This window comes from Amblyomma mixtum, chromosome 3, assembly GCF_055824585.1.
Source record: "Amblyomma mixtum isolate Tamu chromosome 3, ASM5582458v1, whole genome shotgun sequence".
NCBI lineage: Eukaryota > Metazoa > Arthropoda > Arachnida > Ixodida > Ixodidae > Amblyomma > Amblyomma mixtum.
The window spans coordinates 305,829,637-305,846,493 of NC_143014.1; the positions used below are offsets into that span (position 1 = coordinate 305,829,637).

Here is a 16,857-nt window from a genome sequence, read left to right on the forward strand (position 1 = left end):
AGATTCACGTGAGCGCCACTCGAGGCAGGCGATGCGGAATGCACTCTGTACCGACCGGCGCGCCGAGCCAGATTCACGTGACCGTCACTCGAGGCTGGCGATGCGGTATGCACTCTGTACCGACCGGCGCACCGAGCCAGATTCACGTGAGCGCCACTCGAGGCAGGCGATGCGGTATGCACTCTGTACCGACCGGCGCACTGATCCAGATTCACGTGAGTGCCACCTGAGTCGAGGAGACGATTGCCGCCGTCTGGACGGGAGTAGGCGCCGATGGGGAATTGCGTCGTACGATCGCTTACATTCGGCATCCTGACAGTGTTTAACGGCCTCGTTAAAACCAACGAGCAAAAGCTTAGAACGAACAGAAACAGCGCACGCACGTATAGGAAAGATTTGACATGAACATCAGTCAACAAAAAACAAGTTGCCTGCATGTCCGAATGTTTCGTAAAATGCCGGTTATCTCTGCGCCGCTCGCTTGCGTGTTGAACGCCTCGGAAGCGGTACACTGTATGCCTCAGTCACACTTTCTTCTTCCTCAGCCTACAACTCGTCGTTTTCGAGACAATCTTGAGGTGTTGTAGACGTACAGCCTTTTAGCTGCGAAACGTGGGCTGTGGTCGCAAAGCGGGTGTTCGTGCCCTGATCATGCTCGGTCACCCTGGACGTGTCTGATGGTAGGACCTGAGTGATCACCAAAGGCCCTCTGTACTTCGGCTGAGCCTTCGTCGGCTTCCCTGTTTGTTCAGGCGCTCCGGTCATGAATACGATGTCCCCGGCACTGAAGAGACGCGCTAGGAAGTGTCTGCGGTAGTAACCTGTGTTGTCTTTCTTCTGCTCGGCGAGAATGGGCTGCCGAGCACGCGTTCGCATTTCTTTGAGATTCCTGCACTGGGCGTCGTCGCTGCTCACAATCCTTTTCTGCGCGGCGCCGTAAATTTCCGGCTGGTATCCGTACAGCATCTCGATCGGCGTTTTCCTAGATGTCTTGTTGACGGAATTAATGATGTCGCGCTCTGCCTTGCCAAGGTTTGCGTCCCAGTCGCTCTGGCTTGGGTCGTTCATTGAAGTCGTAATGACCGGCAGAATAGTTCTATTCACTCTCTCCACGAGGCCGTTTGCCTGTGGATGGCGTGTCAAGTTGAGCACATGGTGTATGGATCGCGCAGTGCAAAATTCTTCGAAGGCGCGCGACGTGAAATAACTGCCTCTATCGGTAGTAACACTTCTCAGAAGACCCCTTTCAACGACGAATTCTTCCAGAGCACGGAGCACGTGCTTCGTTGAAGTGTTGCGCGTAGCGATGAGTCCACGAATCTTGTGAGGTTGTCAATGAATACAAATAGATACTGGTTGCGCCTCTTTCTTGGGACGAATGGCCCCAAGTGATCCATGTGTATTACCTCGAATGGTCGTTTACCTGGTGGGATCAGATGTAGAAGACCTGCTCGTCTGCCAGCAGGCGCTTTGTTGTAAATTCACTGGAAACACTGAGAAATATGCTTCCGGACGTAATTCCTCAATCGCGTGAACCAAAAGTTCTCTTGAAGTTTGGAGACTGTCTCGTCGACTGCGAAATGTCCCATCAAATCATGAGACTGTACCACAAATGCCTTTCTCGCCCACTTGGGTAGTACAGACTTGAACATTGTTCTTCCGTCTTGTTCCAGTTCTCTCACTAGCCTGCGTTCTCTAAGGCTGTAGCCTTTTACTTTCGCCTTCTCCTCTTTGGCACGTGCGCTCTCAGGCTTCGGCAGAACGGTTATAAGTTCTCGCAATTCTTCATCGCCTCCCTGAAGAACATTTACGTGATAGGCGAGGTCACACGTGATACACACTTCAAACCTATCTTCAAGTCGGGAGTCCACCGTGTCTTGAGGCGCTTCAAGAGGGCCTCGGCTGAGCAAGTCAACGTGAAGCATTTGCGTACCGGCACGGTGCCTGATTGAAAACTCGAATTCCTTGATTAAGTTGTACCACCTTGCTATCTGGGGTTTCTCAGTTCTCTGCGCGTTCAGGTAGACTAAAGCCTCACAGTCGGTCACGGTTGTAAATCGGATTCCCAGCAGTAGTGGTCTCAGACGATCCACAGCCCAAACGATAGCCATCAATTCGAGCTTTGATGAGTGGTAGTTTCTTTCCGTACCCGTGGTCTTTTCGCTTACGCAGTATACAAGATGGCACTTGTCTTGTTTCATTTGAAGCATTCATGCCAAACCGTTAGAACATGCGTCTGTATGCAACTCTCTCTCTGCCTTCGGATCGTACAGCTGCAGAACTGGTTCACTCGTGAGTCTTGATTGAAGTTCCTGCAAACTTCTCTGCTGCTCGACACTCCACACAAATTTTTCGTCTTTCTTAGTGAGCCTGGTGAGAGGTTCAGCGATGAGAGCATACCTCGGAATGAAACGTCGGAAGAAGCTCGTTAGCCCCAAGACTCGTCACACGTCGTGGGCATTCTTCGGAACTGGGAACAGGGCGGTCGCCTGCACCTTGGCCTCACCGGGTAGCACCGTTCCCTTGTTGAAGCGGAAGCCCAAAAATTCCCCGCTATCCTTCCCGAATGCGCACTTGCTGAATCGTAGAGTCAGATTCCCTTTTTTTGAAGGAGTCGATAACTTGGCGCAGCCTCTCGAGCAACTCGTCCCATTCCCTCGCCGGAATGAGCACATCGTATAGGTAACACATCGCAGTTGTACCTCTTAAAGGTCCCAACACACGATTCATGAAACGCTGAAAAACGGATGGTGCGTTAGTGAGCCCGAAAGTCATTCTCTCGAATTGCTCGGTCTCATCGGGGGTTATGAAGGATGTTTTCATTTTCGCTTCTTCAGTCAGTGGCACCTGTAGATAGCCGTGGGCGAGGCCCAGCACTGTGTACAGTTTAGCTCCGGACAGTTTCTCGAGTTGCTCATCCATGCTGGGAAGAGTGCACCTTTCTTTTATCGTTTGTGCGTTCAAGCGCCGGTAATCTACGACCAAACATTTTTCGCCGTTTTTCTTTTGTACGAGGATGACGGGGCTGGCCTAAGGCGAGCAAGTCTCGCTAACGATGCCCTCTCACTTCCAGTCTGCGACGATTTCGCGTATGGTCTCTCGCTCCGCGGCATTCGTTTTGCACGGCCTAACCGCCACAGACGAACTGCCAGGAACCTCCTTGATGTCCATTTTCAGGACGGGCGTGCACCCATGCTCGCTCAAATTGTTGGCGAAACAATCCCGATACTCGTTTAGGATGCAAAGAAGCTCACCCTTCTGTTCTGTGGTCACTGAGGGCCCCACCTCCAGATGTTGCTCCTCAAGTGGTTGGCGATCTGCTCTCACACAGAATATCTGGCTCGTCTACTCAGCGATCAAGCTCTTCAGGTACACTAACAACATCGACCTCTTTCGAGGATTTCGTTTCCAAAGGTGCCAGGCAAAACAGGCCCGGAAAGGTCAGATGCTGTCGCCAGTGCGATCCAGTTGATCGTATTAGGTTGCAGGACACTCTTGCCAGTAGTCTGCACACGCAACTTCAACTCATTCACCGGCTCCAAATGGGAGAACGGCTATTTTTGCTGACGCCAAAAGCGGAGGCAGCCACCAATAGTTCCGTAAGGTATGTATGGCAGTTCTGTATAAGTTCTGCCCACGATTAAATCGAGTGACAAAGCATCGTCCGGCAGAACAAAAATTGGAGTGTTCTTGCCTGTGACGCCGTCAATTTGCAGGTCGGCGTAACACGATCCAATCGCCTTGGCTGCCGAAACCGTACAGCGCCGTGGAATCTTTTGCCAGCACTGCGCCGCAGCGTGCCTCCGCCGACGCGCGCAAGAGGCACCCGGAGCTCCCGTTATCAATCATGTCGACGAGTGCCGTGGTCGCATTCCATGTCATTTGCTTGAGTACCGCTCCCGGAGCGATTTTCTCCCCTTCGGAGTCAGTAACTGCATTTGTCTCGTTGCTTTTAGTTTTTTCCGAACAGTGACGCTGAGTGCGCCCGCTTTTTCTGCAACATAAGCATCGCATCTCACGCCTTTCGTCCGAGCAGTCGCGGGAGATGTGCCCGAAGCGGCCGCTGTTTTAGCACTTCATCTCGCCTTTATCGTTCGTCAGGGGTGGACTCCAGTCCTTGCTCGGCCTCTCGTAGGTGCTCTTCCGTGCAGGAAGTTTTGTTGGGTTACCCGTGGAGGTTGCACTGAAAGGACTCTTCTCGTGCGTACTGCCCAATCTCTTCTCCCGCTCACGATCACTGCGCTCAAACTCCATGACGTCGTGAGGAAGATCATCGTCGTATTCGTGGGTGCGTCCTAGTAGCATTGTACACAGTTGTCTTGAACGTAAGCCAGTCAACACTTGCTCACGGGTGTCGCAGATATCGAGACGGGCCTCCCGACAGAGGCGAACCTTCGAGTGGAAGTATGCCGTCGTGCTCTCGTTGCGCTGCTGCACGCGTTCCTGCATCTTTCTCCACCTTTCAGCCGCTCGGGTCTGGCCACAGAAGGTGCGGCGGAAGTGGTATAACAAACTCTCCCGTGACGTGGACACCTCGATGCGCGAACGCAGCCAGTCCTTGGCAGGCCCGACGAGGTGACATTTAGCCGTTTCTAACCGGAACTCGTCTGGCCAGCGGTGTAAGGTCGCCGTCATTTGGAGGTTTTCTAGCCACTCCTTAGCCAATGCTGCGTCTCCACCTCCATCGAAGCCTGCGATGTTCTTATCCAGGTCAGGCATCACATGATAGCTGGGTGTTGCCGCGCTTGGAGTTCCTGATGACCACGGCAGGACGAGTCGCTCCAGTAGGCTTGTCAGAAGCCTGTCCCTTTTCACGCATTGCGCTTAGCAGCTCCGTCACAGTAACGTTCTCGCTCGCCCTTGCGCCATCCTGGGCGTTGCTACAGTGTCCGCTCCTTCTCCAGGTGTGTCACTCATGATTCGCTCTGCGCACAAACTGAAGTGACTGAATTCGCACTCGCAGTCTTCTCCGGTTCGTGTATGCTTTTACCCGACTTATGATACGTTAGAGATGACAAAAACGGTAGGGGAGGCGAGTAAGGACACTCGACGCACATACAAATTAGTGAGAATAAACAGCGGATATATTGCTGATACAATTCAAGTTCGCGCCCTTCAAAAGGGTTCGCACTGTCTTACGGACGTCCGCTCAGATCGCTCGCGCACCACAACATCTCGTGCGCTTCCTGCCGCCGACGCTGATGAGTCGACGCGCCGCACTCGCGAAAAACAAACATCACAAACACAAATGGCGTCCTGACGGCGCCGGGAAGAGATGAAAGAGGATGGGAGGCGATGCGGTATGCACTCTCTGCGGACCGGCGCAGCGAGCCAGATTCACGTGAGCGCCATCTGAGTCGAGGGGACGGTTGCCGCCGTCTGGACGGGAGTAGGTGCCGATGAGGAATTGCGTCGTACGATCGCTTACACTTGTTTACGCTGCTTGAAGACTCAGCTTTCCTTTGCTGTCCGGAAACTCCAGTGCTTCTCAGATTTCTGCAGTGGCGTCGTGCACTGTGGGTTGGAGGGCCTTAGATTGGATAAAAATACGTTCTATCGTTCCTTTGTCCTGCAAGCAACAACAACAAATGTGCGTGGTCTCAAATTTTGCCCGTAACACTACATCCTCAAGTACTCAGCACTCTAGCCTCTAAAAGTGAACCCCTTTCTTTAGAATTGTCAAAAAATTTTCGCTTGTAATGCTAGCTTCAGCTGATCCGGTTAAGCACCGCGACTGGCGATAAACGGAAGATTTATGTGAAGCGCACTTTCCGCCTGGTGAGGAGGCTTGTTAGTATCGCGTCTGGCTACCCAGCCCTTGCTGCTCTTGTGCAGCTTATGGTTGTAAAGCTATAATTTATTGCTTGTCACTACAGTCGTCGTCCTCGCTCAAAGCGGAAAATTTGTTTTCCAGTCATATGCTGTATTCCTCAACTTTCGTTCTTACCGTGAGTTACTTGTGTTTTTTTTCCTCGCTAGTTAAATCTGTATATTCCCTGTTCAAATAAAGGTGAGTTCTTGGCCTCGAAATCGTATGGTCGCTGCATGTCGCCACGCTTCACCACCTCCACATATACACAATGCCGGGAGTTGCGCAGAATATACAGTTTATTTCATTTTTTGTCTCGCCTTTCGGGCTGTTCCCTTCCGGCTCCCCTGTTTGTGGAAAAAAGGGTTCAGTATTTGTGAACTGTTTCGTTCCGTGGACACTACTAATAGCTCTCATCTGCTACTCCTAGAACCAATGTTATAGTCGCGTATTGCTTGGTTCCTTGCTTACTTCTTGCTTACCTGGGCATTGAAGACGCGCATTTTCACTGTGTGCAAGATTTGACTTTACTCAGTGTAGAATACATGTTCGCCCTTTAACAACTTTTAACTCTCTCTTTCCGAGCTTCGCTAAGCCCTATGATCCTCACACTTCATAACTTGGGTGGGTTCACTCCTTAATGCTCTCGAATTAAAAATTATTTGGGTTCTTTGTTTCTGCCATCCTCTCAATGCAATAAATTACAAAGCAGTTTTTTTATTATATCAAAACAGATTATAAGGTAGGCTTCTGGTTCAGAAGGAAACGACAAAGTGTACCAGATGTCGTAGGCGTGCCTCAAAGCATTATATACTTTTGATAACCAGCACGGCTCTAATTTATTCTGAATGATTTCAGTTCTTCGTACAAAAATCAGCGCTAGGCATACAGTGAATAAAGGGTTCAATAATAGAAATGCAACTGTTATTGCATTCTCAGTACTGACGTATACGAAAAATCAGAGGCCTCAAGAAAGTACTAGGCTGTTCACGAAAGTAATTAACGCTGATACGTCGATTCCATGCGCGTAATAGGAGTTTGGATTCTTGCTCATTTGCCACGCCACCAGAGTATGGCCTTGTGGAAACCGCCAAGATGCCTTGGAAGCAGTTTCACCATTTCTAACTGCTCTTAGGAGGCGAAATTCTAGAAGCCCTTGTACTAGTGCGATGTCAATGCGCATTAAAGAATCCCAAGTGGTCGAAATTATCCGGAGCCCTCCGCTATGGCGTGCCTTATAGCCTGAGTCACTTTAGGTCGCTAAACTCATAAACCAAGCAGCCTAACTGGTCTGGGAATTTAACCCAACCAACTGATATTGGCATCATCTCCAGCCAATAATTTAGTAGAAAAAAATTGTTTATATGGACCTTCCTGGCTGTGTTTACTTTTTCCGGTAGCAAAGGTCGCATTTATTGCTAAAAAAATTTGTATTTAAAACTTTTCCTGTCTCTCAATGGAAACTCACGACGTCAAAACCGAAAGGAATTTCGTGATCAGCGCCTGTAATTGAATACCGGTGTGGCATGGCATCAGGGCTTCGCGAAAAAAAGAAAACCATCTCGGCGTCACTGTCTGCTTGAGGAGACGGTCGATGGCGGCCATTCCTGTATTGTGTTTTCCAGCTGATTAAGGCTAATTCTTTCGATAACAGTTGCGCTTTTGTGATTGGTTTATAGTTTGCGGGGGTTTAACAGCCCACAGCGACTTAGCCTATGAGGAACCCTGTAGTGTAGGGCTCCATAAATTTCGACCACCTGTGGTTCCTTAACGTGCACTGACATCTTACATTACACAGCCCTCTAAGAATTTCACCTCCATCGAAATTCGCCTTTGTTATTAATATAACACTGCAATTTATCAATATAGACCAACTTCAGTTTGTCCTGAGTGTTCATTTAAAACTGGTTACTGCGTCGTTACAAGCAGTTGCATGATTGAAATAGAATTTTTATGTTTTTCATGAGCCCTGCCTTTCACGGATGATGAAGGCTACATGGTGCGTGCTACAATAACTGATGATAATGTGAAATAAAGGAGGAGAAAATAAAACGCATGATGACAAGGAGTCGATTGCCGAATGAAATATTTTCGCGAATAAAGCTGAAAAATGATAAATAACGTATTGAATAAATTGCCGCGTTCGTTAAAAATAGACAACTTCGTTTAGCGAGTACAAACGTCGTCCGTTTATTTCAGGTTACATGACACGACTCCTTGGTTTCTCTTTCCCAGCTTGGTTGGATTGTCTTGCCTTCCGACTTGGGGCGGTCTTGTTTCGGTCTCGGTTTCGCAACAGATTCCCCCCCCCCCCCCCCCTCCCCCAAAATGACTTCAGTCATTTTTTCCTTTTACGTTAACTCTAGAGGATACACGAGGTGGATTGGTCTTCTGAGGGTTGATCCTCCCGGTATTCTCAGAAGGCACGATCGCACCTTCCCGTCTCTTCCCGGAAACAATTTATCAATCCTTGCTGTCTTCCACTGCTGCCGTAGTTGAAGACTGTCACGAAGAATCAAGTCGCCTTCCTTGATCGCTTTTCCTTGACGTTCGTTCCGACTCTGCACATTTCGCAGTTCCTTAAGGTACTCTGTGGTCCACCTACGCCAGAAAGCTCCTGTGGTCTGCTGGCGTCGGGTCCACAGTCTCTGAAGGGATAAGTTGATTTGGTCATCTTCGTTTTTTCCCACGCTAGGCAGCGACGTGAGGCATCCTCCTGTCAAGAAGATGGAAGGGCAAAGAGGTTCCGGTTCTTCCGGTCTGTCGTATACGTGAGTTAGAGGTCTTCAGTTCAAGACAACTTCAATTTCGGCCAAGCTCGTTGCTAGCTCGTCGAAGGACAGAAACTTGGCAGCGATAACTTTCTTGAGCGCAAGTATGGTTGATCCGACGAGTCGCTCATAAAAGCCACCCCACCATGGGGCGCGCTACTATGAACTTCCATTCGATTCGTGTCTTTGAAAAGTAGTCAAGAACCTCCGGTTTCCGGATAGAGTTCCAGATGTATAAAAGATCTCTGTTGGCTTTCTTGAAAGAAAGCGCGTTGTCACTGTAGATGACTGTGGGTACAACACCCCTTCTTGAGATGAAACGTCTGAAGCTCATCAAGAACGACTCCGCTGTCATGTCCCTCGCAAGCTCTAAGTGAACTGCCCTTGTCACGGCACAGGTGAACAGCGTCATATAGGACCTGTACAGCGAGTTTTCTCCTTTTACAAGAAGTGGCCCTGCAAACTCCATCCCTGTGACCTCAAAGGGTTGAGCCTGGTTCATTCGATCACGTGGAAGCGGTGCAGTCACTTCAGACGCTGGACGTGCATTGTAGCGTTGACAGGTTATGCATTCTCTGATGATTCTTTTTACTAGCTGGCGGGCTCGTACAACATGGTACTTCTATCTCAACTGTACCAAAGTATCCCGTGCTCCCCCGTTTAGTACTTGGTGATGAGCTTGACGCACGAGCAATTCGGCTAGGTTATGTCGCCTAGACAGTACAATTGGATGGCGTTAGTTGTACGGCTTGCCACTCTGTTGAAGTCTGCCGCTTATACGGAGAATACTGTCGTTGTCAACAAACACTGGAGTGTCCCTCAAGGGCGAGTCTGCTGGAAAGCGATCTCCTTTTTTCGCACACTCAATTTCCCTCTCGAGATCTTCTCGCTGAGCTTGTCGTATCCAGTATTTCCCGGCATCATCCAGTTCAACTGCCGTCAGTGTTCCTTTGTTAGTGCTCCGATGTCGCAGCTTGTTGACATATCTTAATATTCAAGCTGTCACTCGGAAGAATTTTGCTGCACTTCTGTATCAATCTCGGTCAAACAGGTTTGGAACTTCAGTGGAGCTTGTTGTATGAAGGACTTCCACAATTCGCTTTTCTTCATTCACTGTTGGAATGGTCCTTTGTTGAGAGAAGCGTGGCCAATTGTTTTCAGTCGCCTTCATCCAGGGTGTTCCGTCCCACCAGGTGGTACTCTCAACAAGCTGATCAGCTTTAATTCCTCTGGTGATGAGATCAGCCGGATTCTCGGATCCGGGACAATGTCTCCATGCTGAAGTGTCGGTAAGACGCTAAATTTCAGTTACGCGATTCCTCACGAACTGTTTCCATTGCGAGGGCTCTCCCGTGATCCAATGCAATGCGATTGCCGAGTCGATCCAGAAGTGTGTCACTTGTGGTGGTTCCTTCAGGCTTTTCAGGGTGTATCGACTCAGTTTGGCCGCTAAGAGACACGCCATCAATTCCAGTCTCGGTAGAGTCAGTTGCATGATTGGGGCGACCCTCAACTTGCTAGTGAGGATGCTCGAAGTTGATGCCATCCGCATCTGTTACGCATATGTAGGCCACTGTCCCGTATGACACTGGGATGGCATAAGCAAATACGTGCACGACTGTTTTTGTGGCAGGTTCGACTGTGCCTGCTTTGTAGCAGCGTTGCACTTGAACTCTTTTCAATTCGGTTAGTTCTTCGCACCACCGCATCCTTTTTGCGTCCAAATCCTCTGGTAGGATGTCATCGTATTCAACGTTTCTTTTCCACAGCTCTTGGAATAAAGCCTTTGCCCAGACTGTAAATGGAGCTAGCCATCCAAGTGGGTCATATAGTCTTGCTGTAGTCTTCAGAACAGACCTTTTAGTACTTGTTCCTGGCTCAGGTAGCTCTATGGACTGTAGGGCGAAGGTGAAGTTATCTGTGCTGGGATTCCACGTCAGTCCTAACACCTTAAGGACCCCTGGGAGGTATTCTAAGTGTCTTGCTTGACAATCACCCGTCGCAAACCGTTCGTTCAATGCCTGGATGTTGGACGCCTACTTGTGGAGTGCCATAGAGGCCGCGCTGAAGATGGTCCTAGCTTCTTTAAGATCTTCAGGGCTCCCTCTTCGTTTTCGGCTCCCGTTTAGAGGTCATCGACATCCAAGGAATGCGCCAGCAGTGAAGCTGTGTCCGGATACTCTTCTTCCATATTCTTCAAGTGATGCTGAAGAGTGGCTGTCAAAGAAAGGACTCGCTGTTGTTCCGAAAGGAACTCGCTTCATTCTCAAAGTCTGCACCTCGCCCGTTTGTCCACTCGCACCTGGCTTCGTATGGTACCACAAAAAGCGCAATGCATCTCTGTCGTTCTCTCTTATCTCTATTTGTAAGAATGCCTTTTCAATATCTGCCACCACGGCGATTCTGTTGCTCCTGAAATTCAGTAGCAGTGCGACAAGGTCGGCTGTCAAATTCGGACCACTCTCTAGGTTTTGATTCAATGACTTTAACTTCTGTCCATGCGAAGAAGCATCGAAAACCACTCGCAGTCTTGTCGTATTGCTCATTTCTCGGAACACCGGCTGATGAGGCATGTAGTAGATCAGTTTTCCCTGTTCTTTTTCTACTACTGGCTCAGCTATGTCTTCCATGCAATACTGCCTGATGACTGCGCCGTAGGCTTCCACTAATTCGGGGGTTCTACGAAGGCGGTTTGTCAGTTGGGACAGGCGTTTTTCCGCAGTGCCCTTGTTGTAACTTAGATCTATGTTTTGCTTCCAGGGAAGGGCTACCTCGTATCGAGATTCACTACGCCTGATATTCTCTTCGAAAGATTCGAGTAGCTGTCGCCCAACACATTCGTCGTTATCCATGACTCCGATAGACTGCAGGGTCCAGAAACGTTCTAAGCAGTTCATGGTCTCACTCTCGGCCAATGATATGCGAAGGGCAGTGGTTTGCATGCTCTGTGAGTCAACTGTCTTTATTCCCACAGGTCCTTGAATGCTCCACCCAAAGGCAGTCTCGATTGCTCGCAGTTTTCCGTCTAGCTGCTTGAGTCTTCCAGTTACAAATTCCCAGTAATGCTCTGCTCCGATGAGCAGGAAGATGTCACCTCTTTCGTTATCGCAGGTTCTGTCGGCCGCAGCAAAACGTCCAAGAAGTTCCTTGATGCTGTGTTCAGGAATCGGGATTCGTTGTTCGCATATGACGTCCGTCTCAAGAACTTCTATCTGTTGAATCTTCTTGTTTTGTGCGGTTAGCGACACCAGCACTCTGTTAAAGTCTCGTTCTGACTGGGGTCTACCGAACATGCCAACCGTCAACGTTTCTGTTCCAAGAACTCGACACCCGAGTTCTTCGGAGGCTCGCTTCGTAATGAATGAACGTTGGCTTCCGCCGTCAAAGAGAGCACGTAAGTATACCTCTTGAAAGAATGTCGTACGCCAAAAAAGGACGAAACAGGAAGGAAAAAACACAGAACAGGAAAGAGGCGCAACTTCCAACTTTAATAACAGGAAAGGAAACCAGGCGCTCTTTTATAGCGCTGTTTCGTCCTTTTTTGGCGTACGACATTCTTTCAAGACAATGTACCAACTAACCCGACAAAAAGTTCTACTAAGTATACCTCTTTCGTTTCACCGGCACACAACGCCGTTGCCGTTTGTAGCAGTACTTCTGGTTTTCGAGATTCTTTCACTGCAGATTGCAAATTCACTGGGACTGTTGTCACATCGATTGCATTTGCTTTGAATTTCGGATCAGTAAATTCTGGGTCGCACATTGTTGTCGCATGCCGCCCTGCACAGTTCCTGCATTTAATGCTGCTTCTGCACTCATTAGAACGGTGATTTGGTTTCATGCAGCGGAAGCAGCGTCTTCCCAAACGTAGCATTTTCTACTTTTCTTCTAACGAAATGCCAGCACAGCAGGCAGCGGTTTCGTGGTTATTCTCCTGGCAAAAGAAACAGTGATCTGTTCTTGCTGACTGCTGCAGTACAGCAGCTGATGACCTAAATTCCGTTCCGATGGTCTTCTTGCAACTCCCAGTTGGGTTAAACTTCTTCAGCATTGACACCTGCTGCTTCTTGCCAGTACCTTGCTGAGCAACCAGATTCTCGCGGCTTTGCACATCAATACTCAAAAAGTGAAGTAACTTCGAGAATGAAGACGGAGTACCTTTTGTAGCTGTTTCTGTTGGGTGCCCCGGTGCGTCGTCGCTCCGCAGCGCAGACCCAGTTCGTTCCGTGTTCTGTGTTGACGTTTTGGAGGTTTCCTCCCTCGCCACGGCTCAGTGAAACTCGAGCAATATTTCTTTCGGCAGGGCGCTCTGTACCACGGGGTAGAGGAGCGTGCCTTAGGTCTCCTGTTTCTGGCTGAGCGCCTCCAGCCCGCGGAGGCGAGCGACGAGGGTATCGTACAACCGTCGGAGGGACCGTATGTCTTCGTCGTTTCGCACAGGGTCAAGGTCCAAGAGCTTTCGCATGTGCGTTTGTACGATGGCGTCCTCACCGCCGAAGCGTTTTTTCAGCAGCAAGATGGCGTCCCCATAGCACTGCGATGTGGGGGAAGGCACTTGATTGGTCTCGCTGCTTCGCCAGTCACAACCGATTTTAAGTACCCAAGCTTGTCCAAGGTCGTTAGCCGATCGTTCTTGTGAATCATTTGCCCGTACTGTTCCCACAATTCTTGCCAGGACACATCTTTGCCGTTAAATTTTACGAGCTCTAATTTTGGAAGCTTCACCTGGCAGGTCGTGGTTGCCGCACCTGCGTCGTTGCTTGGTGATGGCTCTTCTTTCGGCTGCCTCTTTCCTTGAATTTCTTGTATCTCCGCTTGGAGCTTCGCAATATATGTAACGATCTTCTCGTCATACTGGATGTTTTCGGTATAGTCGTGCTCCGCTTCTTTCGCTGACAATAGCGTCTCGACAGCGGCGTTAGCTTCGCTTAGACGGGTCTGCAGAGAGCTAATTCTTGCCAAAAAGACACTGAGTTCCTTTTCGGTGCCCGTGCGGCTTTTCATGTAGGAGTCAATTTCCGTAATGAGTCGAGTCACCTGTGATTGGACAGCTGATCTTTTCGCTTTGTGTCTGTCTAAGTCGCTGCACTCGTTAGCACTGGGCGGCGGCTTTGGAGCAGAAATGAGCTTTTTCTTCGTTATTCGTGGCCGTCGCATCCAGGTAGTCGTCTTTGTTAGGTCTCGGGGAATATCCCGGGTTTCGGCACCAGCATATATTATGTCGCGTTCGTTAAAAATGCACAAGTTCGTTTAGCGAGTACAAACGACATCCGTTTATTTCAAGTTACATGACACGACTCCGCCCCAAGGGGCGCTCCTTGGTTTCTCTTTCCCAGCTTGCTTGCCTTCTCTTGCCTTCTTTCTTGGGGCAGTCTTGTTTCGGTTTCGGCTTCGCAAGCTAAATACCTAGTGTTTGAAACGGGGAAGCAATAAAAAAATCAGAAAGCTCAAAGCCCATCACAAAGTAGGTGGGGCTTTCAGATGAGAGAGAGCAGCCGTTTTGGTCAAGATGCACCCGGTGGGGCCCGAACGTTCTTCCCGGCCTCGACGGGGCTCCTCGAGCTCCCGTACGTGCTGTTCAAGACGGAGGGGCCCTGGTGATGACGACTCGTTCAGCCCCGCAGGTCCCGGCTCCGAAGGACAATGTCGAACTTCGATACGGAAGAAACTGTACAGGAGGTTTATTTTACATATTTACAGTCGAGATGGGAGGGCTCCGGTCACAAAACAACATCCCGTTAAATAGGGTTCAGATTCCCCAGATCCCTGACTGGGGAATAAATTTCGGAGATCGATGTCCAATCAGATGGGCAGATGTAGACACTGGTGGTACCACCCACGGCAGTGGGCAGTGCTGGGCTCTCTCGCTCTCTCGCAGCTAGGTCGGTGGGAAGGGAAAACGGAATCATCAAACACTGATGCGTCATTTTGACCACTGCGGCAGGTCTTCTGTGCGTAGCCTCCGCGGGAAAGGAGTTTCCTGCAGTCTCCCCGCAGGTGAATGAACGTCCTCGAACTCCCCCACCGGATGTCCGAAGCACGAGACCTCTGTCGAGGACACAGCGTCTTTCAATTAGCAGCCTCAGCTTGACCTTGCGTAGCAGCACCGCGTGCGGTGACCCGAGGACAGACTCGGCCACACTACCGCTGCCGCCGTCGTCTTTGCTTCCGCCGTTGCTGCTGCTGTCACAAGCCCTCGCCGCATCTTTTGCTTCACGATGAGTCACGTCCGTGCTAATTCTTCCCAGGCCCTTGTTCGTCGATCTTAATAGCGCCTTCTTCACCGGGATACGGCAGACGGCGTCGATGGCCCCCAGGGGAGCGCTAGACTCGTCGAACTTCAGTCCCTGCAGGCCAGCTGAAAGCGCAGAACAATAGGATGACTTGCAAGGCAAACGAAAAAGGTCAGGTCAGGGGTCAGTGAAGAGTATGGAGTACTCAGTACGGCCCTCCGGAGCAAGTAGATCTGCCCTGTGCTTGTTAAGCACTGGTGCTACGGTAGCCTACAGGCGCGAAGTGCCCTTGTGCCATTAACCATCCAAGCACACTGCGCATCTAAACAGATAGCGCGAAAAATAGTGACTTAATAGTTGTGCCCATAACATTGTAGGAGGTTAAAAATTCTCTGCTAAAAGCAACATAAAAATCTCACCTAGAGTACTGAAATGTAACGACAAGAGGGGCATACTTTGATATAGCTCCAAGGAATCGCGAGCGCAAATTTTATACCCTGTTTGTCTGGTTCTTTCTGTGTCTCCAAAACACTTAACTGTATCCAACCCGACATATGAGCAGTGGGAGGTGGCCCTGACCAGCGAGACCCTGGATCAGCAACTTAAGTTGGTTCAGCAAGTCCGTCAGTCAGCGAAAGCCAGTGGCGCCTTGGACTAGGGGTGCCACCCAAGTTGCTCGAGCAACCTTCCTCATTTTAAATAAAAGTTTCCTCTCTCTGTGTCTTCAGTCTTTGCGCTCTTTATGTACAGTCGCCAACATAATAAAATGGACCCCACCACAACGTGGGCGGGTGTGTGTGTGTGTTTGTGTGTGTGTGTGTGTGTTTGTGTGTGTGTGTGTGTGTGTGTACGGGAGGCCTAGGCATGGCCCAAAAGAACTCACCCAGCGACTAGCACCAGAGACACTGTGTCTGGCTTCAAAATTATCGCCCTTACCCCTCTGCGAAGGCGGTTGTGTGGAATGCGGTGGCCGCAACAGAAAGACGTGCAAAGTAGCCAGAGGGCTAAAGAGGAGAGGCCGTGCGGGGAGCCCAGCGCAACCACAGACATCCCGGCGGCGGGTTTTGTGGTGCGTCCCAACTCCCCCCCCCCATTTCGTGCGCAGACAGGCAAGTTTGTGTGTTCGTGTGTGCGCGCCTGCAGACGGCCATACTGGCGGCGGCCCCGACAGACCGCGTAACGGCTTGAGGTGACGGGGGATGCCGGCGGCTAGCACCAAAAGGGCTCCCAGCAGAGGAGGCGAGACGCTGGTTTAGGGGAACCGTTGCCCTCCGAGGGATACCTGATCCCCTTCGACACATCCCCAACGGGGCCGCCGGCCTTCGCGTCGTAACGGCCGCGGCTTCGTGGAAAAATCGGCGGGCCCATATGGTCGGCTGCATTAGCAGCGACGGCGAAACACCGTTGGGCGAGGAGGACACCGAGGGAAAAGAAGAGAATCCTCGGAGAGACGCGTTGGAGACAGAAGAGACAAAGGAGAGAACGAGCAGGGACGGGCGCGGTGAACGGACCGAGACGCCCAAGAATCCTGACGTCTCGACCCGTCATAGTACCGCTAGTCGACACGCCTGGGAAGATCCGACAGTCAAGACTGAAGGCCCCCGTCAGCGGTCGCCGGGCCAATTCGCCAAAACGTGGGACCGTCACCAGGCTGAGCGCCACCCCGCCAGAGCAGCCGAGAGCGAGGGACCTGTTGGCCGGACTGCATCGACGCCTGATACAAGACAGCGGTGATCGGAACCCCAGTTTCGCCTTCAGGCAGAGAGCGAATAAATAAGGTTGACTCGGAGGCGTTGTGTGTTGGCTCAATTCTCCTCGCTTCAGCAGAACCCGTAGATAGCAACAAATATTGTGTTGCTTTGTGACTGACCCCCGACAGGCAGAAACGACACAACTGATGGCAACGGTGGGATCTTGAAGTTTTGGTGCGAGACCATTAACCCTCATACCCGAGAAGGGAGCCAACATGTCGCTGCAAGAATCACCGAGTGTTCAGGAAGGGGTGATAGGAGCAAATCAGATGCTGTTGGGACCTGTGATTCCT

The 16,857-nt window shown here is 50.5% G+C and overlaps 1 pseudogene; it reads right to left on the reverse strand.

Moving 5' to 3' along the window:
- Positions 1-84: 84 nt before the first annotated feature.
- On the reverse strand, positions 85-16,781 carry LOC149355486 (uncharacterized; annotated as a pseudogene).
- Positions 16,782-16,857: the final 76 nt, after the last annotated feature.